We start from the raw sequence: 19,284 nt of genomic DNA, 5'->3' as shown, positions 1-19,284 counted from the left end.
ATGTCAACTATAGTAAGGATTATATGCCTCAATCAAGTAGCCGCTGTGCGCTTGACAGAAAATGCTATCCTTGCTTGGCCCTGACTATAATGCGATGTGGGACGGACCTAAAGATGCATACCTTCTGGCTCAGAGATGCTTGTCCTCAGAGTGCTGTCAGCTGGAGAAAGCATGCGAGCCGGGGTCAAAGAAAGGTTGCTAAGTAACCACACTAAACAAAGGGGCACAAGGAGTGGAAGAGGGACTAAGTATATAAATTGCGGGTGGCCATTTTGGAAAGGCTAAAACATAGTCCGTAGTGAGGGGGGAAAACCCTTGTGTGGGGGGCCACTTCTTTTGGACACACACACTCATCCCATAGTATAAACGGTTAAAAACAATATCAGAATGTATAGCGGCATGGGCTCTCCTATTACTTCAGAATGTATTCTCCTGCTGGAAGCACCGTACTGCTGCTCCCCAACCTGCAAGAGTGACTTGTCACTGTGTGAGCTACCCTAAAGAAGAGTGCTCTTCAAAAAAGACTATCCCAAGGAGTGGACCACTGTGTTCTGCACTCGTACAGGTGCCTATCTGGATGTGTTACAAGGCCCATATCGCAGTAAGCCTCTAAGTTTGATCAAAACTGAGAGGACAGGAAGACTGATTCCTATATGTCAGGGTGGTGTGCTAATAAAACAATCTCAATTCAACACTTACAATGCATATAGTGCAATGGGCTAGATCCATCCAGTGTTATATCCAGGATTATAACATCTATTACACCAGTAGTGAGCAGGAAGTGTCAGGATAAAATGTTTACATTTTTCAGTTGCATAATAGTTCCTTGTATCAACATCATAGCATGCATATACATATAGCAGTTGATCCAGTAGGTTTCCATCTGATGTTCAAAAAGACATGATGTTCAAAGGAAACATGAGTTGCAATACCTTTTGACTACATTTGTTGGCAGTACCCCTACAGTGGTGCTGTATTGTCAGACAAAAAGGTTGTTCCATTCAACCGAAATGTTAAGGCATTCTTATCCCGTATTAAGCATGTAGTTCCACCGTTGTTCAAGTCTTTGTAGCTGGGCTGCTAGGTCACCCCCTTTGGGTTGGGGTTTAAGAACCTGTATCACAAACAACGATATATCACTTGGTCTGTGTGCCGCATCCGTGTGTAATGATCAACTAGGGGTTTGTTGGGTACCTGATTACATACGCAGGATCAATGTTCAGAGATCCTTTGTCTCACCTGCCAGATAGTTTTACCGGCATACAGCAGCTTGCAAGGGCACTCCACAATGTAGATCACAAATTTGTTTTTACAGTTTGTGTGAACCCTCCGTTCCCACCTTACTGTTCCATGTTCAAACCTCACCTCGGTGTTTGTAAAATTACAGGCTATGCAACCCCCACAGTTTGCACCAATTTCTTTCTTAGATTCGCATTCCTTTTTAAAGCAAATCGAGGTTTTCTATTCAGTGTGCCTGGTTGTTTTCCTAAAGCCATTTTTTTTTTGTATAATTCTTTTTATTTGATCACTAACCAGACTGAAGTCTCACTCACTCACTCACTCACTCACTCACTCACTCACTCACTCACTCACTCACTCACTCACTCACTCACACACACACATCTTTCTTGTGTTTTTCTAGTTTGATTCACAAGCTCAGTTTCCCTGTTAGTATAGCACTTTTGTCGGCTACCCTCTGTCTGGAAATCTCTTCTTCAAATGTTCAACATGTGTAGCAAAATCCGACTTCTCGCTACAGTTTCTATGGATTCTGAGGAATTGACTGGACGGAAGATTGGGCTTTAAGCCGGTGGGATGGAAACTAGTGAAATGTAAAAGCCCATTCCTGTCTGGCGGTTTTCTGTACAGGGATGTAGCATATCCATCAGTGCTCTTGTCGATTCTCAGGTCAAGGAAGCTCATAGAGGCTGATGGGCTTTTATGGTGCTGATGGGGCTCTATGGTGAATTTTAGATGTGCATCACATCCATTAAGCCAGTCAGAGAACCGGTTTAGATCTGTCTCGCTACCGCACCTTATACAAAAAACATCATCAATGTAGCGTCTCCATGTCACTATATGTTTCACAAATGGGTTGTAGATGGAAAAAATATATAACATTTCAAAGTGTGCCATGTACAGGTTTGTTACGTCCAGTGTAAACGTTGCCGCCAGGCTCACCCCTTTCTTTTGCTTGTACTGTTTTTTTGTATATAAAAGAAATTCTCACTCATGGCCAGTCTGGCACATTCCACAAATGAAAGCATTAGGTGGTTTGAGAGGTCCCCTCTGTGTCTCCAAAACAAGAGCCAATGCAGAATGGAGGTATACAAAGACTCTACTCTAAAATAATTTGTTCCTCTTGGGATGGTAGTAAGAATATTAATCATGTTGGTGGAGTCTTTCACATAAGAAGTCATATCCATCACAAAAGGTTTCAGAAAGAATTCTGTATACACAGACAGTGGCCCCAGAATGGAGTCAGTGGCCGCGACAATTGGTCTCCCTGGTGGTTGTTGCATACTTTTGTGTGAGGTGTTGTCAGAGAGCAAGCGTTCACTTTCTGCTTCATACAGGGTGGTGTCTAGTAAAACAATGCCACCCCCTTTATCAACGAGTTTATCTCGTTAATTAGTTTGCTAATCGCATCCAGAGATTGTCTAATGACTGTTTTCAAAAGACGTTATCTCTGCGAGGCAGGAGTGATTAGGTGGAATGAACTTTGATTTTACTTTCAAGCCTGTGGTATTATCCTCAGAGTTGGTTGATGTAGCCTCTCCTTGTTGCTGTATAGGGAGTTAGATTTTGAAAAGAAATGTCAATCTAATATTGTGAAGGAACTTTCGGAGTTCTATTTCGCAGAAAAAGGGGTCTGTTCTTGCCACTGGTACAAAGGATAAGCCCTTCTGGAGGAGGTCCTTTTCAGTCCTGAAGAGTGTGTGGCCCAAAAGATTTCTAATAGCCAAGTTCTCATCTACTGGTTTTGGTACCACTGGCATGTTCTCATCCGCTGATCATTGTAGTAGTCGCCATTTGTAACTGCCCCTTTGTCCTCTCCTGTAAAAAACATGTTGTCCTGGAGCATTTGGTACACCTCCAGTCCCTACTGTGGGTGTTGTCTTGCTCGTTGTCACTCGATGAGGTTGAAGTGTTGGAAAAGATGACCTATCTCTTCTGCCTCCTATTTCCATTATTCTGATTTTGTTCTGTATAGAACCCATCTTTCAGCAGGGGATAGGTATGTTTTTCTTTGTAGCTGTCTACATCTTTCTTTTTTTTTTATTTTTCTATCTTGGCTTAGCTCTCTGAATTTGTTAATTTCCTCATCTAACTTCTCTAACTTCTTATTTGCATCTTGTATGGTGTCTCTCTAGGTGTGACAATAATGAACTAATTACAGTAATTTACATAGTCCCTCTTCCACTCTGCATGTCCCTTATTTTAGTGTGGTTACTTAGCAACTTTTCTTGAGTCCCGGACCGCGTGCATCCTCAGGTTGGCAGCGCTCTGAGGACACGCACCATATAATTCTTACTGTAAGTGACATGCCACCACCAGCTCCTCATTTGAGGTTTTGTGGCACCACTTTGATAGATTGTCACATGACTTAGAAAATGTGTTCTTTTGTTCCCCATTAGCTGTGATGTAGGGGAGGCTTAGAGGGGCTCGATTTGCAAATCTAGATTTTTGTACTTGTGGCAGAGCACAATAATTTCTTCTCCTTTGTGTTGATGCACTTCATAGTATGGGACGGTCTGTTGCCCTCATCTAACACAATTGGGATGAGTGAGGGGCTGCTCCTTTTGGAGCTGGCACCAGTATTAACCATAACTCCCGATAGGCAGTAAGGTCTACTCCCCGACTGGTTTTACTAGGTCCCCGTAGGGGGAGAGTGTTAAAGAGATTTGGGTACGGTGGATGAAACTGATCACCGCGTCCTAAAACAGGATTGCGAAGCGAGAGCATACTATCCATCTGCCCGCCCGTGCTTTTGAGGTATGAATTCATTTAGAATATGTTAATTTTGTGCTTTCTTACATCATAGGAATTATCCGTCGGGTATTTCATGGCCCTACAGTACTCTTAGGAGAAGTTGCATCAAAGGTCAGCTTCCGGAGGGATCAGCCTGCATAGAGCAGGTAAGCTGTCCGGGATAGACCTGTGGACTGAGACATCTGTAATATTTAAGAATCCCTAGTACCTGACACACACCATCTATTTATATATAGGCTTGGTCGAATGAGTTCTTCATACCAAATTTAATCAAGTGGGCTATTGGGATCCCCACTTATGGTCCGGCTAAAACTCAAGGTAGGGAGTACAGCAGTACACGTTTTGACTATCTAACCCTAGACATATTGATCCATCCTATTACAAAATATATGCCATACATTTGTCCTTTTTTTATTTATTTTTTTACATATACATATGTTTCCTCTTTTTTGTCGACACAGAATACATTTGGTTGTATTTGAAAATGGGTTAGGTCCTGATGAAGGCCCCAACTAATTGGAACCTCAGTTAAGGTTCGAGAAGGCTGAAACACACCAGGTTGACTTTCTATGCAACCATAACGACAATGCAAACACCTCGCAGGTCACATATAGATATATATATAATATGGCCTTTGTCAAAGCACATGCACTTTCAAGGGAAAAGTTATTGCATGGTCCCACCAGTAAGAAAAACGAGGACCATGATGATCCTCGCCTCATTGTCACATTTAACAATGCGTCTCATATGATGTCCAAAAGATTATTGAGACACTGGCGCATCCTTATGCTTGACAAAGATCTTGGTCCAGTACTACCCAAATGTCCTATATTAACCTACAAACAAGCACCGTCGCTAAAGGACAAACTGGTTTCGAGTTACCTATCTCATGTTCAAAAAAATCCAACAATGACCAATTGGTTACAGGCCTACCAAAAGGCTTCACTAAGTGCCAAAAATGTAAGGCCTGCCCACATGCTACTGCCTGCAAATCTTTTATACAACCTATTGCAGGCATTGAATTTAGGATTAAACATTTTATCAACTGCGACACCCCTTTTGTAGTGTATGTCCCTGCCGGAAATGGTACGTAGGGTCTACCAAATGTATATTGAATCTCAGAATTTTGCAGCATCTCAGAGCTATTAAGAACTTTGACCCTACGTACCCTATGGCTAAACATTTCAGGCAGGAACATGACAGTGATGTTCATTTTCTTACGTTCTTCGCTTTGGCCCATGTCCTGATTCACATGAGAGGAGGTGACTGAACCCTGAAACTGAGACAGTTGGAAACCAGGCTCATTTTGGACTTTGATACTAAATACCCCAATGGTCACAATGTTGATGAGGAGCTGCATACCTTTATGGGAATCTGATTATCTTGCTCCTTTTTGCTTACCTTTTTCCCCTTTCTTTTTATTTGATTTGGATTCTGGATATCCAATACTGCTTTTCTCAGATAACAATAAGATACACTGCCCTGGCCTGGTAATGCCCTATCTATTTTAATTGTATTATCTGTGTTATTCTACCTAACATATTTTTTCTCTGGTTTTTTGGCTGTCTTGCCTTCCTGAAGTATTAGGGGAACGTGATTTTGTGATCATAACATGATGTTTTTATCTTAAACTCACCCTTTTTTTATTTTTCCTATAGATATTGCATTCCTCGCCCCATTTTTTGCCTTCTCTCCGTATCTGTTATTCTATAAGGTCCAGCAACGTCTAGATTTTATGTTAAACCTTAGGGTGTATAATGCTCAATTCGCACCCGAGCAGATATCCATATTTATATATGGATTCCTAATGATAGGAAGATACCGGATTTTATATGCACTTGCACTTTATGATTACCGATCCTTCTGATTATTTATTGCTGGTATGCCGATATGTGTACATAGATATACATTTGCACTTTATGCTGTAGATATGGATTGCTTTTCTTATGAGATCTTCCATTATTGCATTTGCACTTTATGGCTCTTCGTTGAAACATGTTTTAATTTGATGGTTGCATTTATTGACCGTTTGCATTTATTTTTAACTGCCAATAGAGGCTCTATATTGATGGTGCCACTACATATATGGATCTGTCTAACTGATTATTGCTGCTATGTCGATATGTTTACTCAGTAATGCACTTGCACTTTATGTTGTAGCTATGGGCTGCATTTCTTTGCTGCTATGTCGATATGTTTACATAGAAATGCATTTGCACTTTATGCTGCAGGTATGGACTTCAAACTCTCTTTGACAGTGATGCATTCATTTTTCAACATTTTAAACATGTTTCTTGAATTATTTTTAAATGTGCAATGCATTATACTGCAATCCCCAATTTACTCTACAATTGGCATATGTGGGATTTCACTCCAGTCCAATATGGCCACCCTGGATTTACGGCATAGCTGCTGACCTGTGGAGATAGGCAAAATGGGAGAGGGACTACACTGCAATATGTATAGTGATTGTTTTTCCGGTCCCCTAACGTGACCAAGCGCTCAGGGAAGCGCTAAACGCGTCGTTCAGGACACTTCCTTGGCGTCCTGCTTTGTTTGCTGTGTGTGTTTTGCATTATTTTCTCTTAATCCTTAAACTCTCTCTTTACCTTGATTCGAGTTTATTTTTCTGGGACCCTTAGCACCTCATGCTTGGAGTGCGGTTTATTTTCTCCTCTGCTGTTCCACGATATATATATATAGCAACTTTACAAATATATATAGCAGCTTTACAAATATATATATATATATATATATATATATATATATATATATATATATAATTTCTGAGGCTTGTGGAATCTGCTTATATCACATGCTATGCATAGGCCGACATCTGGTAGAAGCTGCGGAGTATTACAGTTGTTGGTTTCGAAACACGAAAAGGGACGTTGACAGGGCGTGCTAGTAATACTATCGCTAGTGTGACGTCCACTGTACCAATGATATCTCATGCGTGTAGGTCCCTCAGATTGTTTTTTTCCGCCAAACTAGTCGGACGCATGTGTGCAGAGTTCGTTTTGGCGTAAAGCCATCATCTTCTGTTAATTACGTTAGATTTCTTCCTATCCTTTGTCCACAGAATGCTTTAGAATGACGCCGGTGAGGATTGGAGAGACTTGCATCGGAGACTGCTGCGACAGGCCCTTGGCCTTGGAAGGCCACGCCGGGCCTCGGCCCAGTCAGTAGGGAGACTAAGGGGGAGGTCATATAGATTATTTCCCCCTTTTATTTCCTACATATTATTCGCCCCGCTGCCATAATTTGACCATATGGAGAGTACTCCATTTAAATCCTGCCCCAAGTGTAACAGAAAGTTCCCTTCGGTAGACAACATTTCACTTGTTAATCTATGTCTCCCACAAGACCATATAGAGGCATCTTGTCGGACCTGTAGGCTCTTCAAGCCTAAAACCCTAAAGCACGTGCTCCACGAAGCGCTGAGCCCACTACGCCAGGAAGCTCGAAGCCATGGACGTAGAGGGTGCTTTCAGCAATGGCAGCAACGCCGCCGAATCGGATGGCGAGGGTGATAGGGCAGCTTCAGCTACCCAGGCGCTGGCTCCCAACCCCTTAAGACAGGCCGGTGGTCATGTTGTGGGGACCACACCCAGCGGCAAAAGCGCAACACGTACACCCGCCACCAAGCACATTAGCCCCAGCTGGGACTCGACACACGTGTCGTGATCAGCAATGGTCGACACCTAGGAAGCACTCCACCGAATCCCTGTCCTCTGGGCATTCCCGCTCACGGTTGCCTCACGACAGGCAGGGCCCAGCCATCCTAGGACGGAAAAGGTGTCGCCCATCAAACTACCGTCGAGACCCGGTCATCTGACGACAATGCCGTGTCCCAACCCACTTCCGAGACTAGATGCGCCACGTCTAATCCCACATCTGAAGTTCGATACTCTGCATTGGATCCCGCCTCCAAAAGTCGACGCGCTGCATCGGACTGGGCGAAAGGCCCCAAAAAGTCTGGGAAGACAACTTCTGGCCATGGGGGAGGGCGTAAACACCATAAAAAATCCTAAAGAAAAGCACGGAAAGGACAAGGCTGTAAAGAGATCGAAAGAACCTCAGCCTGCCCCTAAAACCAAGGTTGTACCTCCCACAGATGTGGATATGGGCCTAACCCCCCCCCCCCAAAATGTTACTATACCAAGCTCCAAAGAATGGAGCTCTGCAGATATAGATAGAGTAATGAAAAGGATGACATTTATGGCCAACTTTTATGAAGAGGATCCACATTATTTTCAAAGTTATGACCACCCCTCCCACCTCAGCTCCATCTGGTTCCAAAGCCACTCCTGTGTCTCATCAACCCCCTCCTAAGAGGTCTCGAACTGAGACCCCTATATAGACCCCTTTGTGGTGGAACCTTATGACCCTGCTTCCTACCATGATGACCTTGACCCTCAATGTTATGAGGACCAGGATGCATACCCTTATTACAGGGATGACGAGTAACAGGAGGCTGAAGATGAAGCTGATGCTTACACCTTAGACTCACCAATTCCTAAGGACCCTCCTGTGAATGATTCTCCAGTCGATGACCAACCCCTCCTTAATGAGGTGTTGGCAAAGGCTGCTGAACACTTCCAAATCGATACTCGAGAAGTTCAGGAGGACAAAGATTTCGCAGAGCAAATCCTGGGGAACAAGAGGGCAGTAACTCAGTCCATCCCACTATTAAAATCTATTCAGCGCAGGATTCAGCCATCTCTACAAACCCCTAACCTCACACGTGCAGTAAATCCGCGTGTTGAAGTTGTTACGTGCTGCTCCCTCTGACCCTTTATATATTAGGGGACATCTAAAACCAGATTCCTTAGTTGTCACCACCACGTGAAAAAGAGCGGGCACCCCACTTGCTTCCTCAGAGCCTCCCCCGGATAAAGAAAGCAAGAGGATTTATGGCCTAGGTAGGAAAGTCACCTCCTCTGCGGCTTATCAGGCTAGGATAGCCAACAGTGCCACCCGTTTGGAAAGCTATAATTGCCACAAGTGGGAGGAAGTTTCTGCCTTACTCTGCTCTGCACCAGAACCTTTAAAAACCCAGTTAGTGGTAAAATAACGGCTGAGGGTACGATCATTAAAAGGCATGCATGGCTGAGACAATCAAAAATTAAGCCTGAGACTCAGGCAACCCTAATAGACATGCCGGTCAAGCCTAACATATTATTCGCCAAAGCTGTCGAAGATACACTCAAAACTGCAAAAGAGGAGTATGACACTTTAAGATCCCTTGGTCAGCTCACTAACAAACCCTCTGGGTAATTTTCGCCGCTTTAGAGGCCAACATTCCCAAAAGAGGGTATAGCTATAGCCAGAATCAAAGCTCGTCATGGGGGAATAAGCCTGAATATGGGTGAAATCCTTCAAGACTCGCAATAACATACTGATGAATGGCAGGATTCGTCATTCAGAAGCAAAAGAGGTATGACGTACCTGGAAGATCTTAACTGCTAGACATCTCTCCATTCCATACAATCATTGCTAAGGTGTTCAACCTCCAAGTATTTTGCGCTGAATAGAAGTCAGTGCTCTATGAGCATAGAGACAAGAGGAGCAGGATGGCCACGGCCATACCCATTCTAGACACCACATGGGAAGCTGGGGAGATCCTGGCCAATCCACTTTCCACTTCTTCCACTACGGCTAGGCCGGAAAAGAAATACAAGGTCCCCAAAAATGCACCAATGTGCTTGCAGGGACACCCAAAACCTGGTGGTCATCACTGTGGGCATCGGGAAGAAACTTGTGAATCACGCTTCACCACTAACGGCCCGCCTGACAAAGAAGGCAGGAAACATGAAGCTGCAGACTGGAAGATTTCAGCTCCTGCATACTTATCTTATACTTGTCCTCACCATGACAGTGACATATGAAAGGAAATTGTGGCACAAGATGTTCAAGTTCATGGAGCACCTTCTGGTCGAATTTCGAGACACTGGGATGGTTTGACCCACTCCGCTATGCTATGTGGCATCACCCTGCCAGTTATGGGGATAGAAACCGCAACAATGGCGGCAAAACTCTTGTGCGCCCCAAAAACCTACAAAAACCGTGTGCCTCAGCACACAAAAAGAGGGATGCACAACCTGCCACCCATGGTGCATATGCAGTGGAATAGAGCACATCCTGCAGAAATGTGCCAGTGGGTTCCATGGCCAGCAAACGGAGTGCACAGAGAAAAGCAGCACTTTGCAAATGAAACCCAAAAATGTGCCTACAAATTACATTTGTTTTGCTCCCAAAAACTCCAAAATGCCTATAGCACAACACTTTTCAACATTCACAATCTTGCCTGGTGCTAGGTCATGTATCTAATGAAGCATGTTAAACATACAAAGTCCTGATATGAAGAGCAAAACATTCATCAGAAAACTGGATTGTCTGAAAACTGACAGCCATGCCAAAATCTGGGTGCAGTACCCTGGGCCGCCTGAATGACAGCTGTCAGAGGAGAACTAAGGAAGCTTCAATTTGACCTAAAACAAAAAGTCTGCTGATTAGCAAACCTACACAGGATTGTTGCCAAAAAGGAATACAGATTTTAGTTGGGTTTTGATTCCACAGATTTTAAGGCCAACCAAGAAATGTATTTGTATGTGATGCAACAGATGTTTTTGCTAAATTTAAAAGTTAATTAGTTTGGCTGAAGCTGCAAAACTCGAACAACAGGTTTTTCTCACAGAAGTAAGGCCTTCCCTCGGCATAAACTCATGGGGAGGTGTTAATTGTGGGGTTTGAACAGAATCTGATCTACAAAGGGCACAGGAACAATGACCATCCTCCAAGACAGGACATTGAAGGTGTGAAAGGCAGTAAAACTGCTGCAGCACTGGAAACTCCTGGCTGACAGAAGCAAATTCCAAAGGAGGGGGCCGGCCACCACATGCTTCAAGGAGTGACAATGACAAACACTGACCATTTGGTGTTAACGGGAGATGCAATGGACATTTTTAGAAGATGTATAACTTATTATCAAAAGGGGTGCAAAATCTGAAAATGGCAGATTAATTAACCTAATTTTTAGCACTACCTTTGAAAACTTAGTACAACCGGGTAGCTTATTCTGACCAGGAATGGCAATAAATGTAGGTTTATGGGGTCTGTATTTCCGCTAGAATTGTGAAACTTTATACACTAATTTCCATGTTAAACATGCACATTTGTGGAAACTTGCATAAAAATTGAAGTGTGTTCATAGCGAAAAGGGCAAAATTCCATAGAAAGGGGAAACATGATCCCACAGCTACGGGGTTTTGAGGAATAGCTGCTATGTAAAATATGCAATCTGTATATGTGATTGTTATAGGGGTTGCACATGTGTAAATATGTATTTTGCCAAATTAAGACTGTGTTCCAGTGGCTAGGGGTGAATTCTCAGCATCATATAATTACACCATAAAGATGACACACTTTCTCTCCTCCTATCAAGGCAGAGAGTAGACTCTGACCCAATCACCTTTCAAAGGGGCACGCTAGCTAAACCGGCCCATACACCCCCTTTGTGATGTAATTTCTAAGGCATAAATAGAGACAACAGAGAGCAGAGAGAGACTCACTGATCCAGCCACCTTCCTGTTTCCAGCGAAGTACTCTGATCCAGCTTCCTACATCCATCTTTAAATATTCTTCCACATACAGATGCCAAATCTCTTGCCAGCAATAGAGACTATTGATTTCCAGCAAGGCCCCAAATCCTCAAATTCATTCTCCCCACTCAGTAAGCGCTGTGTGGTGTGAGAAGGTTATTTTGAACCAGTATCCAGAAATTCTCTGGCTTGCCACCACTAGGCTTGCCTGAGGAACTCGCCATCCAGCTTATCCAAATACCCACAGACTAGGAGAGCGGATCCTGTACCAATCCGGCGACCGGCCCAGATGATCCAGTCCCGTGCCTGAAGTGCTGTTTTTCTTAGACCAGACCCAGTCCTGACCAGAGCTGACGGTCCCATTTAAAAACATATCCAGTGAGTATAAATAGGATGAATTGTGTCACATAGCATATGTACTTGCATAGTCATCCCCTAGTGTAAGCAAATCATTTGTCATTTTAAAAGTGCATTTCTGTTTTTCATACTCGCACCTATTTTACAAAAACAACCTTGACTAAAACCTCCATTTCTCCCTCAGTTTTTGTGATAGAAACGGAATTTCAACTCCTACTTGTAGCCAACATCCAGAGCTATTCATAGATCCCAAATAAATGCGATTCTCCCGTTATCACGAATATTGCGCAATGAAAGGTTTGCCGCGATTTTAAAAATCTGAAGGTTTTACACGTGCAAAATAGCTCTAAACTGCTTGCGACCTGGACCTTAAGATTTCAATTGTTTTCTGCTGACCAAATCATTGCTTGTGTGCAACTATCCAAAGCGGCTTCCATAGGAATTTACAACAATTTCAGTGTTTTAGACCATATTTGGTGTTTTTGCCCAGTCCATTATAAAGTCAATCCTGAAAGCCAGTCTCACAGCTGAAAAGTCAATTTCATTTTTCTCTTGTGTTTGCTGGGGGAAAGTGGGACTGATATTCTGTTTGATTTGTGCCATTCCTGAATACCTGCTCTCTCCTCTTATCTCTTTGCATTGCCTATTGGGGGGTTTAGGGGTGTTGCATGGGGAACTGCTAACCACAGTGCTATCTGATCGGAACCAACACAAAAGTATTCTTTTCTGTGCTGCAATTGTTTTGCTTATTACCTATTCCTAGTGTACTAAAGATATTATTCAGTGGTCTGTCACCCCATTGGTGATTGTTGTATACCTATTTAAACATATTGTGATTACATTTTAAATACATAAATAAATATTTACCTTTGCAAACCAGCCTGATTCCTGGTTCAGTGTAACCGGGGGGGTTCCAGGAGAAAGGCGTGATATGAGTTATATCGTTCAAAATAATGAACTTTTAGACAAAAATAAATAAGGATTTCAGTTGTGCACTACATGCTGAGCTTTGACTTGGGTGTGTGCCGGATTGAAATCACTTACAAGACGAAGCAAGGGCCATCAATGGAGATGGAGAAGCAACATCTGATCATATACCCCAAAGGCAGCGCATGTAAGAAGACCAGGTGTAGAAGTCTCTCTGTACCTTGACAATTGCTTCATCAAAGCAAACTCAAAGGTGCAGACAACCAGAGTGGTCAATCAGACCAAGGGGGCCATCACAAATCTAGGTTTCTCCATCAACCACTAAAAGTCAGTGGTTACGCCGGTGCAGAGTGCACTTTTACTAAGAGCAGAACTAGATCCTGCATGCCACAAGTCAGACCTTCATCCGAGAGCAGCAATCTCCCAGCTGATCAATTGGTTCCTTAAAGCATGGAAGAGCATGGTGCGTCACTACAAATCCCAGCTGGGCATGATGTCATTATTTATATTGCTGGTCCCAAATTGCAGCTGAGAATGAGACCAATCCAGGAGGAACGCGACCGACAACGGATTCAAGTATTGGACTCATGGGTAGACTACATGCACTGGTCTCACCCTTTCCACCAAGCTCTACATTGGTGCTCAGTGGAGAACAAAATTAGAGCAAGGCATGCCTTTGCAGGCCCCCACTTCCACGCTTCTTCTTAGGACAAACGTGTCCCTTTCAGGATGGGGAGCCCATCTCGAGACTTGCAGGCCAATGGCACATGGTCCATGCAAGAGGCGGAATTGCTCATCAATATCGTCTAACTTGGAGCCTTTCGATGGTTGCTGAAATCCTTTCAATCCATCCTCGCAGGACGGCGGTCACCAAACAGATGGACAACACAACCTCTATGCATTACACTAACAACCACAGAGGTGTAAGATCAGCACTGCTATTTGGAGAGGCGCAGACACTCTAGAAATGGGCTCTCACACAAAACATTTAAGTAAGAGCAGAACACCTTTCAGGGAAGGACAACATTCTGGCAGATCAACTGAGCAGGGACTTCTCCACGTCCCACGAATGGGAACTCGATTGTGCTGTGATCCAAAGAATTTTCAAAAGATGGGGCTATCCCCACATCTATCACTTTACCACCAGGCACAATAGCAAACCTCTCTCTTCAGATCCAGATACCGGGGAGAGGACTCACTGGGGGGATGCCTTCTCCCTGGCATGGACAAGCAAGTTCCTATATGCAGGCTTCGCTAATTATTAAAAAAGTCACTAGCCCTACAGGCTTAGTTACTTACTCTACCTAGCAAATGAAACATTGCTACATCCCTGTGCGTGCCATGAAGGACGAGGAGAATGGAAATTGTCCTCACCCTTCATAAACTCTCCTGGCCTATCCGAGTGGGCAAGGAGACTTTGCGAGCCCTTAATATGCCTTCCCACTGATACCCTTGTTAGCCAGGGTACTGAAGCGAGTAAGAGAACAACCCTGCCCAATGATTTTAATTGCACCGGCATGGGCACAGAAAGTCTGGTATCCAATTCTCCTACATGTGGCGAGTCCCACGCCCATCCTTATCAGACCACTCCAAGCACTACTTACTCAACAGAACTGGCAAATCCTTTGCCACAATTAAATGTCGTTATTGGTTAGGTTTGGTGGTTGAACAACAAAACCACACCAACCTAAGTTGACAGACGAATATTGGGATATTATTCGAGCATCCACGGCTCCTCCCACGTGCAACACATATGCAAAGAAATGGAAACAGAAAGTGAATTGCTGCCCTACCTGTTTCACTTGGCTAAACCGGTCCTGTCGCAGGAGTCTGTCAAGTTTCACCTCTCGGCCATCACGCCTTACTCCAGAGGTCCCAGAGTGACATGTTTGTCTCAAATCATGCAGTGAAAACCTTCATGAAGGGTTTGCGACGACCTTCGCTCCAGTGCAAGTACCGACTCGAAGCTGGAGTCTCAACACAGTTTTGACGGCATTAACACCCATCCACGAATGCCATCTAATTTCCTTTCCTGGAAGGTCACTCTTTTAGTGGCGATCATTTCAACAAGACAAATGAACAAATTGCAAGCTTTATCTATGGATCCTCCGTTTACAGTCTTCTTAAAGGACCGAGTTGTCCTCCGACCACATCCCATACTACCCCCGCCCCAAGGGTGGTGTCAGATATGACTGTCTGAACGTATCATACTTCCAACTTTCTTTGTAAATCATGCATCCATCGCGGAATGCGCCTTGCACTCGCTAGATATATCGCGAGAACTCAAATTCTACTTACAGCTCACTAGCACTTTTAGAGCGTGTCCAGATTGTTTCATTCGTGGTGCTTTGTAAGGGCCAAATCATCTCCAAACTAGGCCTTGCCAGATGGGTGGTAAATTGCATAACCCATTGCCACAAAATCAAAGGCAACCAGCTTACCCGTCCAGTTGCTGCCTATTCAACCAGAGGGAGGGCAGCTACAATGGGTTTTCCAGGTGGGAGTGGCCATGAAGGACATATCCAGGGTGACTACCTGGAGCATGCTCCATATGTTCGCCAAGCACACTGTCTGGAAGAAGACACTAAAGGGAGCCAGCTGTAGGACAAGCAGTCCTGCATAAAACATTCGGGCTACTCTCTGTGGGTACTATTATTGACCTATGTGTGCTTCAGTGAAGTAGGTGGCTGCTTGGTATTCTATTCAAGCATGTGAATGTATGTAAGGTCCAAAGTGGAGAAGTCTTAGTTACTCACCTGTAACTGTATTTCTCCAGCATTGTTATCTTTCATAGATCCACATGTGGCTGCCTGTCTCCCCATTGAAGCTGCCCCTTAGGCAGGCAGGCATCATTATAGCAGTCCACTATCGGGGCTCAAAATATGAAGATGGCTGCCTGAGGTGGAGCTTAAGCACTGCCACCGCATTGGTTGTTGTCAAAAGGGAACACAATTGGGTGGACAGCCTACATCAGTGAGTGCCTTCCAGGCATCATTGGCAATGTACAATGCTTTTTCCTATTGGAACATTTTTTAAATTACCCAGGGATTCCCAGTTTGATGACAGGGAATATTCAAGCATGTGAATCTATGAAAGATACCAATGCTGGAGAAATACAGTTACAGGTAGGTAACTAAGACTTCTCGTCTGTATGAGTTTCCCCTCTCCCTTTGATAAAGAAACAGTTTCTGATTTTTAAATGTTCTATTAATTCCAGGACACCTTGAAAAATACACTTCTTTGTTTCCCACCTTCGTAGTGTTTGGTCTTCCCAAAGTCTAGTAGCTCTGTGGTAAATGTCTTTTTTCTCGGTACAAAACTTAGCTTAGGGCTGCTGCCCAGCCGGGGAATACAGCGTCCTGTGATTCTCTCCACTAAGTTGTCCGTGTTAGAGAGTATTCAACTTCCCTTCACTCTGATTCCTCACAGAACCTGTGTCTGTGCTTTCTTGATACTCTTAACAGTTGTTTCAACTTAGATAAACTGTGTCTGTATCTTTTCCACTCTCATTTAGTTGAGCCGTGTTCCCGTCTAATTTTTTTAACTGCTCATACTTTTGCTGGCTATTCCAGTCTGGAATCACACTGTTCGTAACCCTTTCTGTATGATTTAGTGGGGCTGGACGCCCATTACATTCACTTTGTTTCGTACCTGCTTTGGTTTTGGTGTTGCTGGAAATCCGCAGCCGCACATCTCGCTCGCCTTCACCCGTCCACAGCATCTCTTTACCTGGCCATACCTCTTGTGGAGGGAAAGACGCTTGTCGAAGGGAGGTCAGGACTTCAGACTCCTCTCTTCTCTTGAGTCTCGGCATCGGTTGCTGGGTACCTGGCCCACCACTGCAGTGATCACCCCACCCGAGAAGACCGTTGCCTTTCCGTCCTCTCCTTTCCCTTGACCAGAGCCTGTTACTCAGTCAAGATACCCACCTTCTAGTCTCCAGCTAGCCAGTTTATATGTCAGCACATCACCACTTGCTCCACGGCTGATTTGGCTGCGCCCCACCAGCATGTTGATGCTACGGTGGCGCACCTCTATGTAGCACTTGCTCTCCTACCACTGTGGGAGTTCCCTCTCCATTCAAAGTCCGTTCTCTTCTTATATACTTCATTAGAGTCAATGTAATGATGTCCATCTCCCTTGATCTTGGCACTCAGGCGAGGTTCGCCATTCCCTCAAGCCAATAGTCAAAGAAGGGTCTTTGTGCATTATAGTTGTAATAGGCAATGGAACAGTTTTTGTGAGTCTTTGTCCCACATCTAGTGAGGTCCCACTTGCCCTGATCCCTAGGGAGGGTCTTGCGCAGCTGGCTCACCTACCTAGACTCAAAGTGGGTGGTTCCCTTCTGGGGAGAAGGGATGAATTGTCTGAATTTGTCACAATTGTTTAATGCCTCCAAGTGTGTGCGACACACACTTCCAAATCTTTTGAGCTTCCGTGGAACTGTCATTCGACCAGTGAAAATATATGTAAAGGAACACAGCTACCTATTTCTCTGGTATGAAGTTTTTTGATGCCACTTACTTAATCTTTTATTAAGGCTTTTACCGGCAGTGATTGAAGGGGTTTGTATTTTCTATTTTTGTAATAGTTATAGGTTATCATTGTTTGTCATGTGTTGTCACTTGTCCTTTAGGGCTGGGAAACTGAGTCTCTGGGAATTGGCATGCTTAATAAATTAAAGTAATGAATGCACTTCCTACCTGCTTTGCCTCTTGTGGCTGGCATCCGTAAACAGATGAGGTGATAGCTGTTGATATGCCAGTCCTTTCAGTAAGTGGCAATAACAGTCCCTGGCATGCAAACCCACCTCACAATTCTGGGACAAGAAACGGGCAGTGTGTATAGTTAAAACTCTACTTTTTCATAAAATAAGAAAATCAAAGCTGGTCCCCTTACTTTATGGAGAGGCAATCACAATAAAATAGATTAACGTTATTAGCTTGTATGAACAATTGGTTCTCCTGCCTTTGAACTCTCACTTAAAGGTAGCATACACAACCACTCCTTGAGTTTGCTACATATATTCTCAAAGATCTATTCCTAATTTATGTAATTTGATTTCCATTTCCTTACATGCCACTTGCTGGCTGATACATTAAAATCTTTTTTTCCTAATCATTTTTTCATCAAATAATTTCCTTAAAAACAATCATAAATGTTAGAACATTTTTTTATTTCCTCTAGTATCTAACAAGTATTGGTGTTAGAGAAAGGAGGAGTACGTATCAACACTAATATCATTCAATAGAAATCACGCCCACCCACTGTGTAAATATGGTGTTGTGAATTGCTAGTATGTGCGTGCAATTTAAATGTAAGCTATGCGTGACATCTATTTCTGCAGGTTTGGGTTAGGGAATCGGTTCTCTCAATGTATATTACACAAGATATTGGTTTACCCACCCAACTAGGGAGAATGCTTTTATGATTATACTACAGAGATGAATACCCCTCCCATTACACTTCACAGATCAGGTCCCACTGGTGAAATCTCTTCAAATACTGTGCACTGTCGAGAGAGGAGAGAATGTAATTTACTTTAGCATAATTTTCTACAGGAATGGAAGTGACCGATGCAAAATTCCTTTCATCTTCCAATGTAGTAGCTGTGGCTTTCACAATTCACAAATGATCAAGCATTTCCACGTTGGGCTATGGAATGTAGCCATTCAAATCACAGCCTAAGTGGTTGCCTACTCCTATAAAAACTGTCTGGGTACAATTGGATTAGATTTTATTTACAAAGAACTGCAGTTCTACACTGTGCACACTGTGCTGAAAAATGCTATTGGTTATTAAAGCAATTGAATCTCGCTTGGCACGGAATGTATTGAGAAAGCAAAGGGCATTGCTCTTAACATTAACATATATTATTTTAATTGGGTTCCTCCTAGTGGTATCACCTCCCCAGTTCCTTCCTACCACAGAGACGTAGCAGGGCAATGATTCTAGGGTACGTATCTGATTGGATTCAGGATTTTGTATACTCCCTTTTGAATGATACTTTAAGGCCCTGAACCAGGATGAACCCTTCATGAATTTTCAAAAGAACTCCCAGTCAGAGAGCCCTTTTCAGATCTCTCTCCTTCTCCTTGGAAGCAGGTCTGCGTCATGCAAATCTGCTACAGGCTTCCTCATAGATAAGTTCTTGTAATCTCCAGATGGTCTCCAAGATCAGCATTCATCGAATTGGAATTTCAGAGACCGCTCCATATTCCCTGTGTTGCTGCTTCTGCAAGGGTAACTGTTCTCACGCTTTGTCATGATGATATAACACTTTTTGATTGATCAAATCTTTCCATTGAGTTGCTTAATAGTCTGAAATTCCCAGAGAATACACCTCCCAATAATCATAGGCTGATCATATGTTCAATACATGTAAAAAAGGTGGGGTTTGTCT

General features: G+C 43.5%; 1 protein-coding gene across 1 annotated transcript in view; it reads left to right on the top strand.

Annotated features, from left to right (window-relative positions):
* The window catches only part of FBXL17 (F-box and leucine rich repeat protein 17), a 2,179,700-nt gene that overhangs the window by 1,138,086 nt on the left and 1,022,330 nt on the right, over positions 1-19,284 (top strand). The window lies entirely within an intron of this gene.

This window comes from Ambystoma mexicanum, chromosome 6p (genome assembly GCF_040938575.1).
Source record: "Ambystoma mexicanum isolate Mex_15411 chromosome 6p, UKY_AmexF1_1, whole genome shotgun sequence".
NCBI classification, from domain to species: Eukaryota; Metazoa; Chordata; class Amphibia; order Caudata; family Ambystomatidae; genus Ambystoma; species Ambystoma mexicanum.
Note: the sequence above shows the minus strand (reverse complement) of the source record. Positions and strands in the feature narration are given on the sequence as shown.